The 15,677-nt window shown below is 52.8% G+C and overlaps 1 long non-coding RNA gene across 1 annotated transcript; it reads left to right on the top strand.

Annotated features, from left to right (window-relative positions):
• The first annotated feature begins 8,549 nt into the window (after positions 1–8,549).
• LOC132387625 (uncharacterized) lies at positions 8,550–14,089 on the top strand. The gene is made up of 3 exons (XR_009509953.1): positions 8,550–8,655; positions 10,887–10,997; positions 14,037–14,089. It is a non-coding gene; the product is annotated as an uncharacterized LOC132387625 (long non-coding RNA).
• The last annotated feature ends 1,588 nt before the right edge of the window (positions 14,090–15,677 follow it).

Below are 15,677 nucleotides of genomic sequence, written 5' to 3'. Positions count from 1 at the left end.
AATTTTATATTTCCATTTGACAATTCAGTAGAGCTTTTTTATTATTGATTATTATTATACCCACATTAGGCTTAGTATTGCTAACGTGTATTATCTGTATATAACATATAACCATATAACAATCACAGCACGGAAACAGGCCATCTCGGCCCACCGTCCGTGACAAACTCTTAATCTCACCTAGTCCCACCAACCCGCACTCAGCCCATAACCCTCCACTCCTTTCCTGTCCATATACCCATCCAATTTTACCTTAAATGACACAACTGAACTGGCCTCTACTACTTCTACAGGAAGCTCATTCCACACAGCTATCACTCTCTGAGTAAAGAAATACCCCCTCGTGTTTCCCTTAAACTTCTGCTCCCTAACTCTCAAATCATGTCCACTCGTTTGAATCTCCCCTACTCTCAATGGAAACAGCCTATTCACGTCAACTCTATCTATCCCTCTCAAAATTTTAAATACCTCGATCAAATCCCCCCTCAACCTTCTACGCTCCAATGAATAGAGACCTAACTTAGACAATAGACAATAGACAATAGGTACAGAAGTAGACCATTCGGCCCCTCGAGTCTGCACCGCCATTCTGAGATCATGGCTGATCATTCACTATCAATACCCAGTCCCTGCCTTGTCCCTATATCCCTTGATTCACCTATCCATCAGATATCTATCCAGCTCCTTCTTGAAAGCATCCAGAGAATTGGCCTCCACCGTCTTCCGAGGCAGTGCATTCCACATCTCCACAACTCTCTGGGAGAATAAGTTCTTCCTCAACTCTGTTTTAAATAACTGACCTCTTATTCTCAATCCATGCCCTCGGGTATTGGACTCTCCCAACACCTGGAACATATTTCCTGCCTCAATCCTATCAAATCCTTTAATTATCTTAAACGTTTCAATCAGATCCCCTCTCAATCTCCTCAATTCCAGTGTGTACAAGCCCAATCTCTCCAATCTCTCTGTCCTGCCATCCCAGGAATCAACCTAGTGAATCTATGCTGCACTTCCTCAATTGCCAGAATGTCCTTCCTCAAACCTGGAGACCAAAACTGTACACAATATTCCAGGTGTGGTCTCACCAGGGCCCTGTACAAATGCAAAAGGACATCCTTGCTCTTGTACTCAATTCCCCTTGCAATAAAGGCCAACATTCCATTTGCCCTCTTCACTGCCTGTTGCACTTGCTCATTCACCTTCATTGACTGGTGAATTAGGACTCCTAGGTCTCTTTGCATTTCTCCCTTACCTAACTCGACACCGTTCAGACAATACTCTGCCCTCTTGTTCCTGCTTCCAAAGTGGATAACTTCACATTTATTCACATTGAATGACATCTGCCAAGTATCTGCCCACTCACCCAGCCTTTCCAAGTCTCCCTGTATTCTCCTAACGTCCTCTTCGCATGTCACACTGCCACCCAGTTTAGTATCGTCAGCAAACTTGCTGATATAGTTTTCAATGCCCTCATCTAAATCGTTGACATAAATCGTAAAGAGCTGTGGTCCCAATACAGAGCCCTGTGGTACCCCACTAGTCACCTCCAGCCAGTCCGAGAAACACCCATTCACTGCTACCCTTTGCTTTCTATCTGTCAACCAGTTTTCTATCCATGTTGAAACCCTGCCCCCAATGCCATGAGCTCTGATTTTACTCTCCAATCTCCTATGTGGCACCTTATCGAATGCCTTCTGAAAATCTAGGTACACAACATCCACTGGCTTACCCTCGTCTAACATCCCTGTTACACCCTCAAAAAACTCCAACAGATTAGTCAGACTTGTTCAACCTTTCTCTGTAACTTAAGTGCTGAAACCCAGGTAACATCCTAGTAAATCGTCTCTGCACTCTCTCTAATTTATTGATATCTTTCCTATAATTCGTATTGACATTTGTATTTGTTTGTTTGTATTTGTATCTATATTTGTATTGACATTTATTTGTATATTTTACTAATAAACACTGTTTGAAAATAGTACCAGCAGACTTCAACGGACACTTCTATCTTTGCCTGTAAGACACCCAGTTATGGGGTACGTAACAATCCAAACTGGCCATTGTCCCAACGGGAATCTCAATCCGCGGGCCGGACCTAACTACGTTACCTGTTAATTTTGAAACCCATGATATGGTGATTACTCGATGCAAGGTATTCCCCTGCACGAGCTTCCGTCGCCAGCCCTGTCGCAATCACCAAAGAGCAGATCGTCTGAACACGCTCCCTCTTTGGAACTTCTGTGTGCGAATTAAGAAAGCTGCCCTGAATACATTTTACAAACTCTATCCCAGCTAGTCCTAATCAATATGTGGAAATTTAAAATCACCTGCGACAACAAACTGATTATCCTTGTAACGCTCACAGATCTCTCTCCAAATAGGTTCTTCTAAATCCCGCGGACTGTCGGTTGACTGGAATGTCGCCCATTACTCGGTCCCATTCTCGAGGCCTCACTAGACCAGTTCTCCAGCATGTCCCGCCTGAGCACTGCCCTGACATTTTCTCTCTCAACGCCACCGATCCCCCTTTATTTTCTCCCGCACTGCTGCGTCCGGATCGAGAGAATCCAGTAATAGTGAACTGTGGGCCCAGCTCACCCACTGCAACCAAGTCTCCCCAATGGCTGCATTATCAGCAGACTTGGTCTCGATACGTGACCGGAACGGAACTCACCCTTCAGCCCAACTATGCTCAATTACTTCAAGACGTACAAACAAGCTGGATGATGATATCCGGAATAGTTGATCCCTTCGTGGGCTCTGAAGTCGCCACGCACCAAAGTGGCAACTGAAAACCGCCGTGACCATTGTTCACGCAATTCCTGTCTCCCGTTTCATCACGCCTTGGATCGTCTTTGAAGGTCTGTGTATAACCACCCTCTGAGCCTTTTGAGCTTTTGCAGAACCTTTGCCCGACCCACAACGATTCTCCAACCCTATGTCACTTCTGTGTAATGATTGAATTTCATCTTGTGAACACAGAGCCGCCCCGCACCCCCTGCCTGCCAGCCTGACCTTATGATACAATCTGCATCTTTGGCCTTCAAGCTCCCAGCGGTAATCTACTTTCGGCCACGGGTCAATGACGTCCACAACGTTATCCGTGCCGATCCTAACAGTTCTAAAGATCATCTGCCTTATTTCACACACTGCGTGCATTAAAACATCTCACCCTTTTTGATTTTGTCCCGTATTTGTTATGAAACGGATCCTGGTGACTGCAAGACTGCCCTGTGATCAGACTTTCCCTGCCAGAATCCCAGACACAGTACATCTGTTTGTTAAACCAACTGTCCCATCCTCAGACCCATCGCACCAGTTCAAGTCCCCCTGACAAATTCGTTTAAACCCGCCCCCTGCCCAACAGCTGTACCGAACCTCTCTACCAGGATATTAGTCCCCCTGGGGTTCAGGTCTAACTCATCACTTCTGTCCAGGTCGTACCTCCCCCATGTACCTCCAACAGAAAGTTATGTTATAGTCCTGGCAATGCAGGAGAATGGGGTGAGTTATGTTATAAACAAGTTGCATGAACTCACAGGTCGGGCGACATCCTTTGAAAGGAGCAGTCAACTCGGCTACTGGTCCTCCTCAGTTCATTGCAAACTATCCTTTCGGTACAGGTCTCAAATTCCCAGGGGCAGGGTCCCGTCACCGCTCGCTCTCGCTCTCTCTGTAAGAAGCAATGACACCGAATAACCATGCGGCTCAGAAAGGAGAATGTTTAAGACTGATTTATTTTAAGGAATCGTGAAACACGCGGAAAGTTGGGCAGCAGCTGTAACAATAGCCTTGCATCTCATTCTATATTCCATCCCATCCTGGAGTCTATCGCTTTCTGCTGAAAGCATAAATGGTTAAATATAGTATAATGAGAACTTTGCTCACAGCTGAACGTGAGCGGGGAAAGTGGAGCCGGTTGGACCGGATCTCAGCGGAGAGGCCGCATCCTGTTCTGCGGAATGCCTGCCTGTTGGAACCCGTCCTACATGCAGGGCCGATGCTCGCACACAGACACGGCGCTCCAGAGTTCACAGCAAAACAACCCGCACGTCCTAATCATGGAGAAGATCTGCTGATGCAGAAGCACGAAGGAACAAAACTCCGAAAGAACTCAGCAGGCCAGGCAGCAGATATGGAAAAGGAGTAAATGGTCGACCTTTCGGGCCAAGATCCTACATCAGGAACTAACCCAATCCGTAATCCATAACTCCAAATACAGCCAAATGTCCCGGGATCACTGGTTGGACTGAAGGCAACAACCTGAAAATATACCCACACAGAAACATAATATTGTTATTATATTTTTCGGATCTTTATTTCCAGCCAGACTGTTGTCTGCAGTGGGAGCGGTGATCAGGAATTCAGAGGCCCAGTTTTAAGCTTCTACTCGACGTGATGGTGTTTGTATCCCTGCGGGCCTGTTTCCACGTTGAGATTTTCTCACCTGTTAAGAGGTGTTCTGGAATCAGTGGTGATGGTTTCTGTGGGGTCTGTATCGCATCAGCCTGCTCGGTTTTCAAAACATGTTACTTCAGGTGTACACATCGAAATACATCTTTTTCTTTTGCTTTATTTGGGCAGGTTGTGGCTCTTTGGAACTCCTATCAATGGCCACTAAAGCAAGCATTTTTGTTTATTTTCAAGGTCTTGTTGCTTGACAAGCCGTGGGGAGTCTGCTCCCCCATTTCAAAAAGGACGCGCTTCCGTTCTGTGGCAGTGTCCTCTAGTCCTAGACTCAACCAGTGCGGGAAACATCCTCTCCACACGCACTCTATCTGTGTCCTCTGGTCCTTGACTCCCCCACTACAGGAAACACCCTCTCCACATCCACTCTAGCCGTGTCCTCTAGTCCTAGACTCCACCAGTGAGAAACATCCTCTCCACATCCACTCTATCCGTGCCCTCTGGTCTTAGACTCCCCCACTATAGGAAACATCCTCTCCACATCCACTCTATCTGTGTCCTCTGGTCCTAGACTCCCCCACTACAGGAAACATCCTCTCCACATCCACTATCTGTGTCCTCTGGTCCTAGACTCCCCCTCTATAGGAAACATCCTCTCCACATCCACTCTATCTGTGCCCTCTGGTCCTAGACTCCCCCACTACAGGAAACATCCTCTCCACATCCACTCTATCTGTATCCTCTGGTCCTAGACTCCCCCACTACAGGAAACATCCTCTCCACATCCACTCTATCTGTATCCTATGGTCTTAGACCCCCCCCCCCCCCCCACTATAGATATTGGAGCAGAATGAGGCTACTTGTTCCCGTCATTCTGTTTCGCCTTTTTATCATGGCCGATTCAATTTTCTTCTCTGCCCTATTGTCCTGCTTTCCTCGTGTCCCGTCACGGCCACCGTAGGATACATCCTTGCAACATGCTTTCTCACAATGCCTGTCGGCATTCCATATGTTCGAATTGGATTATCACCTATTTCCTTCCCCTGAACTCCATTGAATACCGGCCCAGAGCCATCAAACGCTCTTGATATAATAAGCCATTCTATCCTGAATTTATTTCCGCGAATCTCTTTTCAAACCCCTCCTGTTCCAGTACATCGTTTCTTCGATGATGGGCCCCACACTGCTAACAATACTGCGACTGAGGCCTCACACTGTTTTATACAGTCTCCAAATTACATTGCTGCTTTTATGTGTGACTAGTGGTTTGCCACAGGGATCAGTGCTGGGTCCATTGTTATTTGTCATCTATATCAATGACCCTGATGTTAATGTGGCAAATTGGATCAGCAAGTTTGCTGATGATACAAAGATTGGAGGTGTAGTGGACAGACAGGAAGGTTTTCAAAGCTTGCAGAGGGATTTGGACCAGTTGGAGGAATGAGCTGAGAAATGGCAGATGGAATTTAATGCGGACAAGTGTGAGATATTGCACTTCGGAAGGTCAAACAAAGGTAGAACAGAGAAGGTAAATGGTAGACACTGAGGAGTGCAGTAGAACAGGGGGATCTGGGAGTACAGATACATAATTCCCTAAAAGTGGCATCACTCGTATATAGGGTTGTAAAGAGAGCTTTTGGTACATTGGCCTTTATAACTCGAAGTATTGAGTATAAGAGTTGGAATGTAATGGTGATGTTGTATAAGACATTGGTGAGACCAAATTTGAAGCATTGTGAAGAGTTTTGGCCACCTAATTACAGGAAGGATATTAATAAGGTTGAACGAGTGCAGAGAAGGTTTACAATGATGTTGCTGGGATTTGCGAAACTGAGTTACAGAGAAAGGTTGAATAGGTTAGGACTTTATTCCCTGCAGCGTAGGAGAATGAGGGGTGATTTGATAGAGGTGTATAAAATTAGGATGGGTATAGATAGAGGGAATACGAGCAGGCTTTTTCCACTGAGGCCAGGGGAGAAAAAAACACAGAGGTCATGGGTTAAGGGTGAAGGGGGAAATCTTTAAAGGGAACATTGGGGGGGGGGGTTCTTCACGCAGAGAGTGGTGGGAGTGTTGAATGAGCTGCCAGATGAAGTGGTGAATGCGGGCTAACTTTTGACATTTAATAAAAACTTGGATGACAGTGGTATGGATGGATATGGCCCCGGTGCAGGTCAGTGGGACTAGGCAGAGGAATGGTTCGGCACAGCCAAGAAGGACCAAAAGACCTGTTTCTGTGCTGCAATGTTCTACGGTTCACAAGATCACAAGACACGGTGCTATGGCTCTATATTTTATTAATACTAAAATCGCCTCCTTCAGCACAGAGTCGACCTGCAAATTCACCTCGGAGGAATCCTGCACAAGGTCTCCCGAGTCACTTTGCACCTCAGCTTTTGTATTTCCTCTCGATTTAGAAAATAGTCACCGTTTCATTTCTTCAACCAAAGTGCATGAGCATTCATTTCCCGAGATTGGACTCCATCAGCCCCTCCTTTGCCCATCCTTACACGTTAGGTGGAGGTGTTGGGTGTCAGAGATCATGGCATGAGTGAAATTACCAGAAGTAGATAGAGGATTCTTGGGAAACTGATATGTCTGAGTGCAAATAATCAACCTGGACTAGATGGTGTATACCACGGCGCTCAGAAACAGGTAGCTGAAGAGATTGCAAAGGCACCAGTTACGGTCTTTCAAGAATCAGTAGGTTCTGGAATGGTTGCGAAAAACTGGAAAATTGCAAATATCGCTTCACACATCAAGAAGGGACAGAGGCAGAAGACAGTAAACAATTAGTCTGACCCCAGAGTTCGGGAAGACGGTGGAGTCGATTACTGAGGATGAGGTCTGAGAGTACTTGGAGTGTTTTGAACAGTCCTGATTGACCATGGGGTGCAGAGTTGCCCACATCCCCCCCTTTGAGAATCACGAACCATTACTGTTGCTATGCTGCTCGTGAGAGAGAGCGATGAGGAGGAAACATTCAACAACATCTGCTACAGTTAAGAGAGGGGAGAGAGACTTGTTGATTTACCGTATTATGACTTCTGAGAGGGTAATTGATCCTATACCATTCTGTTCATTAACATTCCTCAGTGGTCAGCCGGAGTGGGCCGGTTTGATGGACACAGTCATTCAAAATTGATTGATAGCTGAGACCCCGTGAGTAGGGATAAAAGTCAGGTCTGGAGAGACACCCCTCAGAAACACCAGGAGACACACTAGTGGACACTGATTGAGTGTTGGGACCCATGGGAAGGTGTGGGACAACGGAGACCGAACAAGGAGATCGGTCAGAAAAACTCACAGTTTTATAGCAGGGCCAGTGGGGACTTGTGTGTGTGTCCACTCATGCCAGAGTGACGAGTCCACCACAGAAGAACGGTCTGGCTGAAGGACATAACTGAATGGTCACAATGTCACGACGGATCAAGATCGATGGCTTTGATGCAAAGTTTGCAGAGGAGAGGCGCTTGGTGGCTCTGGGACTCTACTCATAGAGTCACAGAGAAACACGACTTACAGGGACGCCCTTCGGCCCATCTAGCCCATGCGGAAACCATTTAAGCTGCATTATCCCAGCCCGCTGCAGCTGGATCATAGACCCCCAGAAGCCTCCTATCCGTGTACCCGTGCAAACATCGCCTAAACGTTGGAATCGAGCTCGCACGGACCAGTCGTGCTCGCAGATCATTCCACACTCTCACGACCTTCTGAGTGAAGGCGTTTCCCCTCATGTTCCCCTTAAAATTCTCACCTTTCACCTTTAACCTTTGATCATTGGTTGTAGCCCCACCCAACCACAGCAGATAAAGCCAGTGAACCTCCATCAAATCCCCTCTCAATCTTCTACGTTGTATAGAATCCTGTCCCATTCAATGTTTCCTGAAACCAGAGGCCCCGCAGACACAAGAAACCTTTGTGAATGTTCCCTATGCTCTGTACACCTTTCCTGTAAGTAGGTCACATCCTTAAGGGGCCAGGGTCAGGTTCCATTCCCCAAGCGGAAGGGAAGAGCCTGAGAGAGGGCAAAACGGGGCGGGGGAATAGCTGAGCGGGGGGAGGGGCATGTCGGAGGGGTGGGGGGAGGGGCCAGATCTTTAAAAGCGGCCGTGACAAGTGGCGAGAGAGAGAGTGAGAGAGAGAGCGTCAGCGAATGAACAAGTGCAACAGAGAGAGAGAGAGATGGCACCAGTGTGGACAAAAGAACAGCCGGCCACGACAGAGGTCCATAAGGTCGCAGATGAGGTTTGTTCCAAACTCTTCCAGAACCAGGAGCACAGTCCTCCCCACTCCCACACCCCTTAAACTGCCCTCCTCAGGGGTAAGGAAGAGAGAGGCGGGGTGAGAAAGTGAATAAAATAGTGATATATATATATATATTTATATCTCCAGGCGAGATAGGGGAAGGAGGGCAGAGGAATTTTCGAGCACGGAGAGGGAGAGAGAAGGAAAGAGCGGGAAGTAGATATATATATATGTGTGCGAGAGACGGGTAGAGAAGTAGAGGTACGGAATAGACAGTGGAAGTCCATTTGGAGCAGGGAGAGGAGAGGATTGAGCGTAGGACCGGGGGGGGGGATAATGGCGACAGTGACAGGGCGGAGGCTGGATGAAGGGGAATAGTGCAGGAAAATTGTGAGGGGGCGATATATGGGAGAGGAGAGGGGAGGGGAGGGAGGTAGAGGGAGACGGAAGAAAGGGGGATGGGAAAGAGAGGGGGACGAGAGAGGGAAGGAAGGAGGAGGAGAAGGGGGAGAGTGAGTGTTTGGATTAGAGGGCGGGAGGAAAATTGGAGAACGAAACGGAATGCGGGGGGCAGGTAGGAGAAAGGGAGGTGGAAGGAGGAGGTGCCAGGAGTGGAGAGAGAGAAAAATAGCAAGAGTGGGGGAATAGCGGGGTAATTGGAGATCGAACAGAGTGGGGGAGAGAGAGGGGGGAGGTAGAGAGAGAGGGAGAGGGAGAGAGAGACGGGGAGAGGGAGGGGATAGATCAGGGGAAGTGGGGAGAGGTGGGAGGGTGGAGAAAGAGTAGGGGAAGTGGGGACATGCGGGAGAGAGACAGCGATACGGGGAGAAAGAGCAGGGAAAACAGAGAAACGTGAGAGGCAGAGAGCCAGGGAGCCAGGCGAGATAGGGGAGGGAGGGCAGAGGAATTTTCGAGCACGGAGAGGGAGAGAGAAGGAAAGAGCGAGAAGTAGAGTGCGCGAGCGAGAGAGAGGGAGAGTGAGAGGGAGAGAAAGAAGGTAGAGACACGGATGAAAGGTGAGAGTTCCAGCAGGGGAATTGGAGAGATTGTAGACGGATACAGACCGGGAGAGGGAGAAGAGCGAAAGCGAGACGGGAAAAGTATGAGAACGAGCAGGGAATGTGGAATGAGGGAGCAGAGAGTGAGGCGAAGGACAGGACAGGAGAAGGGGAGAAAGATCAGTGACGAAGCGACAGAGATGTAGAAAACTCGGCCAGGGTAAAGATTATAGAGGCACACAGAAAGAGGGGGAAAGAGCAGGGGTGGGGGAGAGAGCGGTAGGAGAGAGAGACGTTGAAGCGTGGTGAGAGAGCAGGGAAATCGAAGAGAGGGGGAAGAGGGAGACTGTGAGAGGGTGAGAGAGCAGGGAAATCGAAGAGAGAGGGAAAAGGGAGACGGTGAGGGGTGAGAGTGCAGCGGAATCGAAGAGAGAGGGAAAAGGGAGACGGTGAGGGGGGTGATAGAGCAGGGGAGGTGGAGAGAGGAGGAAGAGAGAGACGGTGAGGGGGGTGAGAGAGCAGGGGAATCGAAGAGAGAGGGGGAAGAGGGAGACGGTGAGGGGGGTGAGAGAACAGGGGAATCGAAGAGAGAGGGAAAAGGGAGACGGTGAGGGGGGTGATAGAGCAGGGGAGGTGGAGAGAGGGGGAAGAGGGAGACGGTGAGGGGGTGAGAGTGCAGCGGAATCGAAGAGAGAGGGAAAAGGGAGACGGTGAGGGGGGTGATAGAGCAGGGGAGGTGGAGAGAGGGGGAAGAGGGAGACGGTGAGGGGGTGAGAGTGCAGGGGAATCGAAGAGAGAGGGAAAAGGGAGACGGTGAGGGGGGTGATAGAGCAGGGGAGGTGGAGAGAGGGGGAAGAGGGAGACGGTGAGGGGGTGAGAGTGCAGCGGAATCGAAGAGAGAGGGAAAAGGGAGACGGTGAGGGGGGTGAGAGAGCAGGGGAGGTGGAGAGAGGGGGAAGAGGGAGACGGTGAGGGGGGTGAGAGAGCAGGGGAGGCTGAGAGGGGGAAGAGGGAGATGGAGTGAGGATAAAATGATAGATCAGAGAGAGACGAGGAAGAGTGGGGAGTACGGGTACGAGGTGGGGAAAGGCGAGAGACGGAACGAGGAAAAGCGGAGAAATGGAGTGGGGAGAAGTAAAAAAGAAATGGTACCGCCCCTCGCTTCCGGACACCCTTCCTCGTCCCGCTCTGTCCTCCCCGGGAGATTCAGAAGATTGTGTTGTCCCTGTCCAGGTGAAATCCGACGCGGAGAGTCACATCCACGCCTTAGAGCAGATATTCGTCGCGAAAACGTACCGTGAGCAGGACCAGACCATCATGCTGGGGAAACTTCTGCTGATCAAGGTCGAGTATTCACACAGAAGCCGGAAGGGAGCAGGGGTGGGAGGGGAAATGAGACCGGGAGAGGGTGGGAGGGGAATGGAGACCGGGAGGGGGTGTGAGGGGAAAGGAGACCGGGAGAGGGTGGGAGGGGATAGGAGACCGGGAGAGGGTGGGAGGGGAATGGAGACCGGGAGAGGGTGGGAGGGGAATGGAGACCGGGAGGGGGTGGGAGGGGAATGGAGACCGGGAGAGGGTGTGATGGGAAAGGAGACCGGGAGAGGGTGGGAGGGGATAGGAGACCGGGAGAGGGTGGGAGGGGAATGAAGACCGGGAGGGGGTGGGAGGGGAATGGAGACCGGGAGTGGGTGGGAGGGAAAAGGAGACCGGGAGAGGGTGGGAGGGGAATGAAGACCGGGAGGGGGTGGGAGGGGAAAGGAGACCGGGAGAGGGTGGGAGGGGAATGGAGACCGGGAGAGAGTGCGAGGGGAATGGAGACCGGGAGAGGGTGGGAGGGGAATGGAGACCGGGAGAATGTGGGAGGGGAATGGAGACCGGGAGAGGGTGGGAGGGGAAAGGAGACTGGGAGAGGGTGGGAGGGGAAAGGAGACCGGGAGAGGGTGGGAGGGGAAAGGAGACCGGGAGAGGGTGGGAGGGGAATGGATACCGGGAGAGGGTGAGAGGGGAATGGAGTCCGGGAGAGGGTGGGAGGGGAAAGGAGACCGGGAGGGTGTGGGAGGGGAAAGGAGACCGGGAGGGGGTGGGAGGGGAATGGAGTCCGGGAGAGGGTGGGAGGGGAAAGGAGACCGGGAGAGGGTGGGAGGGGAAAGGAGACCGGGAGGGTGTGGGAGGGGAAAGGAGACCGGGAGACTGTGGGAGGGGAATGGAGACCGGGAGAATGTGGGAGGGGAATGGAGACCGGGAGGGTGTGGGAGGGGAAAGGAGACCGGGAGGGTGTGGGAGGGGAAAGGAGACCGGGAGACGGTGGGAGGGGAATGGAGACCGGGAGAGGGTGGGAGGGGAATGAAGACGGGAGGGGATTGGAGACCAGGATGGGCTGGGAGGGAAATGGAGACCCGGAGGAGCTGGGAGAGGAATGGAGTCCGGGAGGGGGTGGGAGGGGAGAGGTGTAGGGCCGGTTAGGATTAACAGAGACGGGAAGGGAGCAGCTCTGGCAGGGGAATGTAGACGGGAGGGGTGGGAGGGGAATGTAGACGGGGAGGGGTGGGAGGGGAATAGAAATCGGAAGGGTGTAGGAGGGGATTGGAGACGGGGAGGGGTGGGAGGAGAATGGAGACCAGGAGGGTGTGGGAGGGGAATGGAGACGGGGAAGGGTGGGAGGGGAATGGAGACCAGGAGGGTGTGGGAGGGGAATGGAGACGGGGATGGGTGGGAGGGGAATGGAGACCAGGAGGGTGTGGCAGGGGAATGGAGACGGGGAGAGGGTGGGAGGGGAATGGAGACCGGGAGGGGGTGGGAGGGGAATGGAGACCAGGAGGGTGTGGGAGGGGAATGGAGACGGGGATGGGTGGGAGGGGAATGGAGACCAGGAGGGTGTGGGAGGGGAATGGAGATGGGGATGGGTGGGAGGGGAATGGAGACCAGGAGGGTGTGGCAGGGGAATGGAGACGGGGATGGGTGGGACGGGAATGGAGACCAGGAGGTCTGCCAGGGACGTAGATGGGGTTGGGGAGAGAGAGTAAGATGGAGATGGGGACGGACGTAGTGGAGCGAGTGCATGACGGAGATTTCAGGAGATGTAGGAGCTGGAGTGGGTGACGAGACGAGGAGAGGTTCAGGGGAGGTAGGAGGTGACGGAGACCGGGAGGGTTAGAGGGGAGAGAGGGGGATGACAGTGAAGTGGACGGGGTGGGTCAGAGACGGGGAGAAGTGCAGGGGACTGAGCGTGTGACGGTGTCGGAGAGGGGTTTAGGGGAGGGAGGGGATGACGGAGACGAGCAGTGGTTTAGAGGAGGGAGGGGGTGACGGAGACCGGGAGGGTTAGAGGGGAGTGATGGGGATGACAGTGAAGTGGACGGGGTGAGTCAGAGACGGGGAGAAGTGCAGGGGACGGAGCGTGTGACGGTGTCGGAGAGGGGTTTAGGGGAGGGAGGGGGTGACGGAGACGAGCAGTGGTTTAGGGGAGGGAGGGGGTGACGGAGACCGGGAGGGTTAGAGGGGAGAGACGGGATGACAGTGAAGTGGACGGGGTGGGTCAGAGACGGGGCGAAGTGCAGGGGACGGAGCGTGTGACGGTGTCGGAGAGGGGTTTAGGGGAGGGAGGGGGTGACGGAGACGAGCAGTGGTTTAGGGGAGGGAGGGGGTGACGGAGACCGGGAGGGTTAGAGGGGAGAGACGGGATGACAATGAAGTGAACGGGGTGGGTCAGAGACGGGAAGAAGTGCAGGGGACGGAGCGTGTGACGGTGTCGGAGAGGGGTTTAGGGGAGGGAGGGGGTGACGGAGACGAGCAGTGGTTTAGGGGAGGGAGGGGGTGACGGACACCGGGAGGGTTAGAGGGGAGAGACGGGATGACAATGAAGTGAACGGGGTGGGTCAGAGACGGGGAGAAGTGCCGGGGACGGAGCGTGTGACGGTGTCGGAGAGGGGTTTAGGGGAGGGAGGGGGTGACGGAGACGGGGAGAGGTGTAAGGGAGGTTAGGATTATCAAAGACGGTGAGGGATGTGGAGGAGGGAGGGACGATTAAAACGGGGCGGTAGTGTAGGATAGGGAGGGGTGATAGAGACGGGGAGGGGTGTATGGGAGGAAGCGGTGATGGAGTCGGGGAGGTGCGTAGGGGAGGGAGGGTTGAAGGAGTCGGGGAGGGGTGTCGGGGAGGGAGGGTTGAAGGAGTCGGGGAGAGGTGTAGGGGAGGGAGTGGTGACGGAGATGGGGAGGTGTGTAGTGGAGGGAGGGTTGAAGGAGTCGGGGAGGGGTGCAGCGAGGGATGAAGTGGCGGGGATGTGGAGGGATGTCTCGCGAGAGCGCGGGTCACGGAGGTGGCAGTGGGAAGGGGGTTAGCGGACGGGACTCCCATGACTAACCGAGTGACCCTGCCCACAGGTCGATATTGGAAACCCCAACAACTTCGTCCACATGGAGGTGTTCGTTCCCAGTAACAAGCTGCCAGTTCTGCTGGCGATCCAGGAAAACTTCAGTAACTGCGCTCCGCTGGAACCCTTGGTCTGAGAAACGAGAGTTTCCTGACCGATGCCAACCCCTCGCTGTGCTTGCGGCCCACCCCTCGGGAATATTCCCCTCCCTCCCTACAAAGCTCGTCACGGGGTAGTTGGGACACCCTTCAGCTACCCACTGTTCAATGCGGGGTTTGGTTCTTCCTGTCCACAGATCTCAGACACACTCCCACCTCCCCCAGACCCTACACACCCACCTCCCCCCCGCCAACTCTCCGACACGTCCCGCGCTCCCGGAATACCAGCAGACCCACCTCTCCAGCTCGCTGAGGCCACCTGAACCATCAGCTGTTCGACGCACAAGCTTTTCGCTAATAAAACGGGTTGATCCGATTGGTCGTCTGGTCGTCTATAACCATCCCCTCTTTCGGATGCTGGGGGCGGGGGCAACGCTGCGGGGCAGCTAGTGCGGATGTCGGAGGGGGAGTGTATAATTTCGGAAGTTCGCGGGCCGTTGAACTACAGTCTGACGGAGATCCAATCGGAGGGAGGCGGTCACGGAGACAAGGGGAGGGGGCGCGGTTCGAGGTGGCGTGTGGAGGGGAATCACTGCGAGGTGTGGATGGTGTCAGTGGGATGAGAGGGCGGGGTGAGTGGGAGGTGGGCGGGATGAGAGGAAATAGAGGGCGGGGTTCGTGGGAGGAGGGGGCGCGTTAGGGACGAGGGGCGGAGTTTGCGGGAGGAGAGGTCGCAGTCAGTGGAGAGAGGGGGCGAGTGGAGAGAGCGGTTCGTGTTGTACAATCTGCGGCAGGGAGCGCGTAAGAGGGACACTTTTCAATCGGGGCGGCGATCGAGATTTTCAAAGGCAGAGTTTCGGGGCAATTCACGAAGAAGAGCTCCGACCAGCGACCAGCCGGCCTCTGGGATTGGTTAGCTGGAGCAAGTTAAAGGAAGGCTGTGCCAAGCGCGGCGGCGGTCGTTTGCGTGGTGTTAGGTACACGCAACCCTGGGGAGAGTACCTGTTACACGCTCGCAACCCTGTAAAACTATCAGCCGCAATAGGACGCACTTTATTTTGCGGTTAACAGTCACTATTTTATTAGTAACTACTGAATATAGTAAATTAACCAGGTAATCAAAGGTTAGCAGCATTATGCGGACATAGGAGTACAGATAAAGTTCGCCAAACAAAGACAAGCTCAGCTGGGAATAGTTACAGTCTGACGATGGGATGTTTGAAAGTTCGGTTCAGTTCCAATGCAGAGCTGATTCTGTTGTGTTGAGGGAGATATTTGTAACCCAAGGCGAAATCCACGACAGGGGGAACGCCAGTAAACAGGTGTAGTCGATCTTCCCGCTGTCCTGCGAATCCTCGCACGCAGCTTCACCAACAGTAGCTGATCACAAGGGGGACCCGAGTTCAACCCGGGGAAGTGTGAGGTGTGCATGTCGGAAGGACAAACTCCAAGGCAGAGTACAAAGTAAATGGCGGGCTACCAGGTAGTGTGGAGAAGCGGCAGGGGACATGCCCACAGATCCCTGAAAGTTACCTCCCAGGTAGACAGGGTAG

Source organism: Hypanus sabinus, unplaced genomic scaffold, assembly GCF_030144855.1.
Source record: "Hypanus sabinus isolate sHypSab1 unplaced genomic scaffold, sHypSab1.hap1 scaffold_2049, whole genome shotgun sequence".
Taxonomy (NCBI): domain Eukaryota; kingdom Metazoa; phylum Chordata; class Chondrichthyes; order Myliobatiformes; family Dasyatidae; genus Hypanus; species Hypanus sabinus.
The sequence above is the reverse complement of the archived record's forward strand: the minus strand, read 5'-3'. Positions and strand labels throughout refer to the sequence as shown.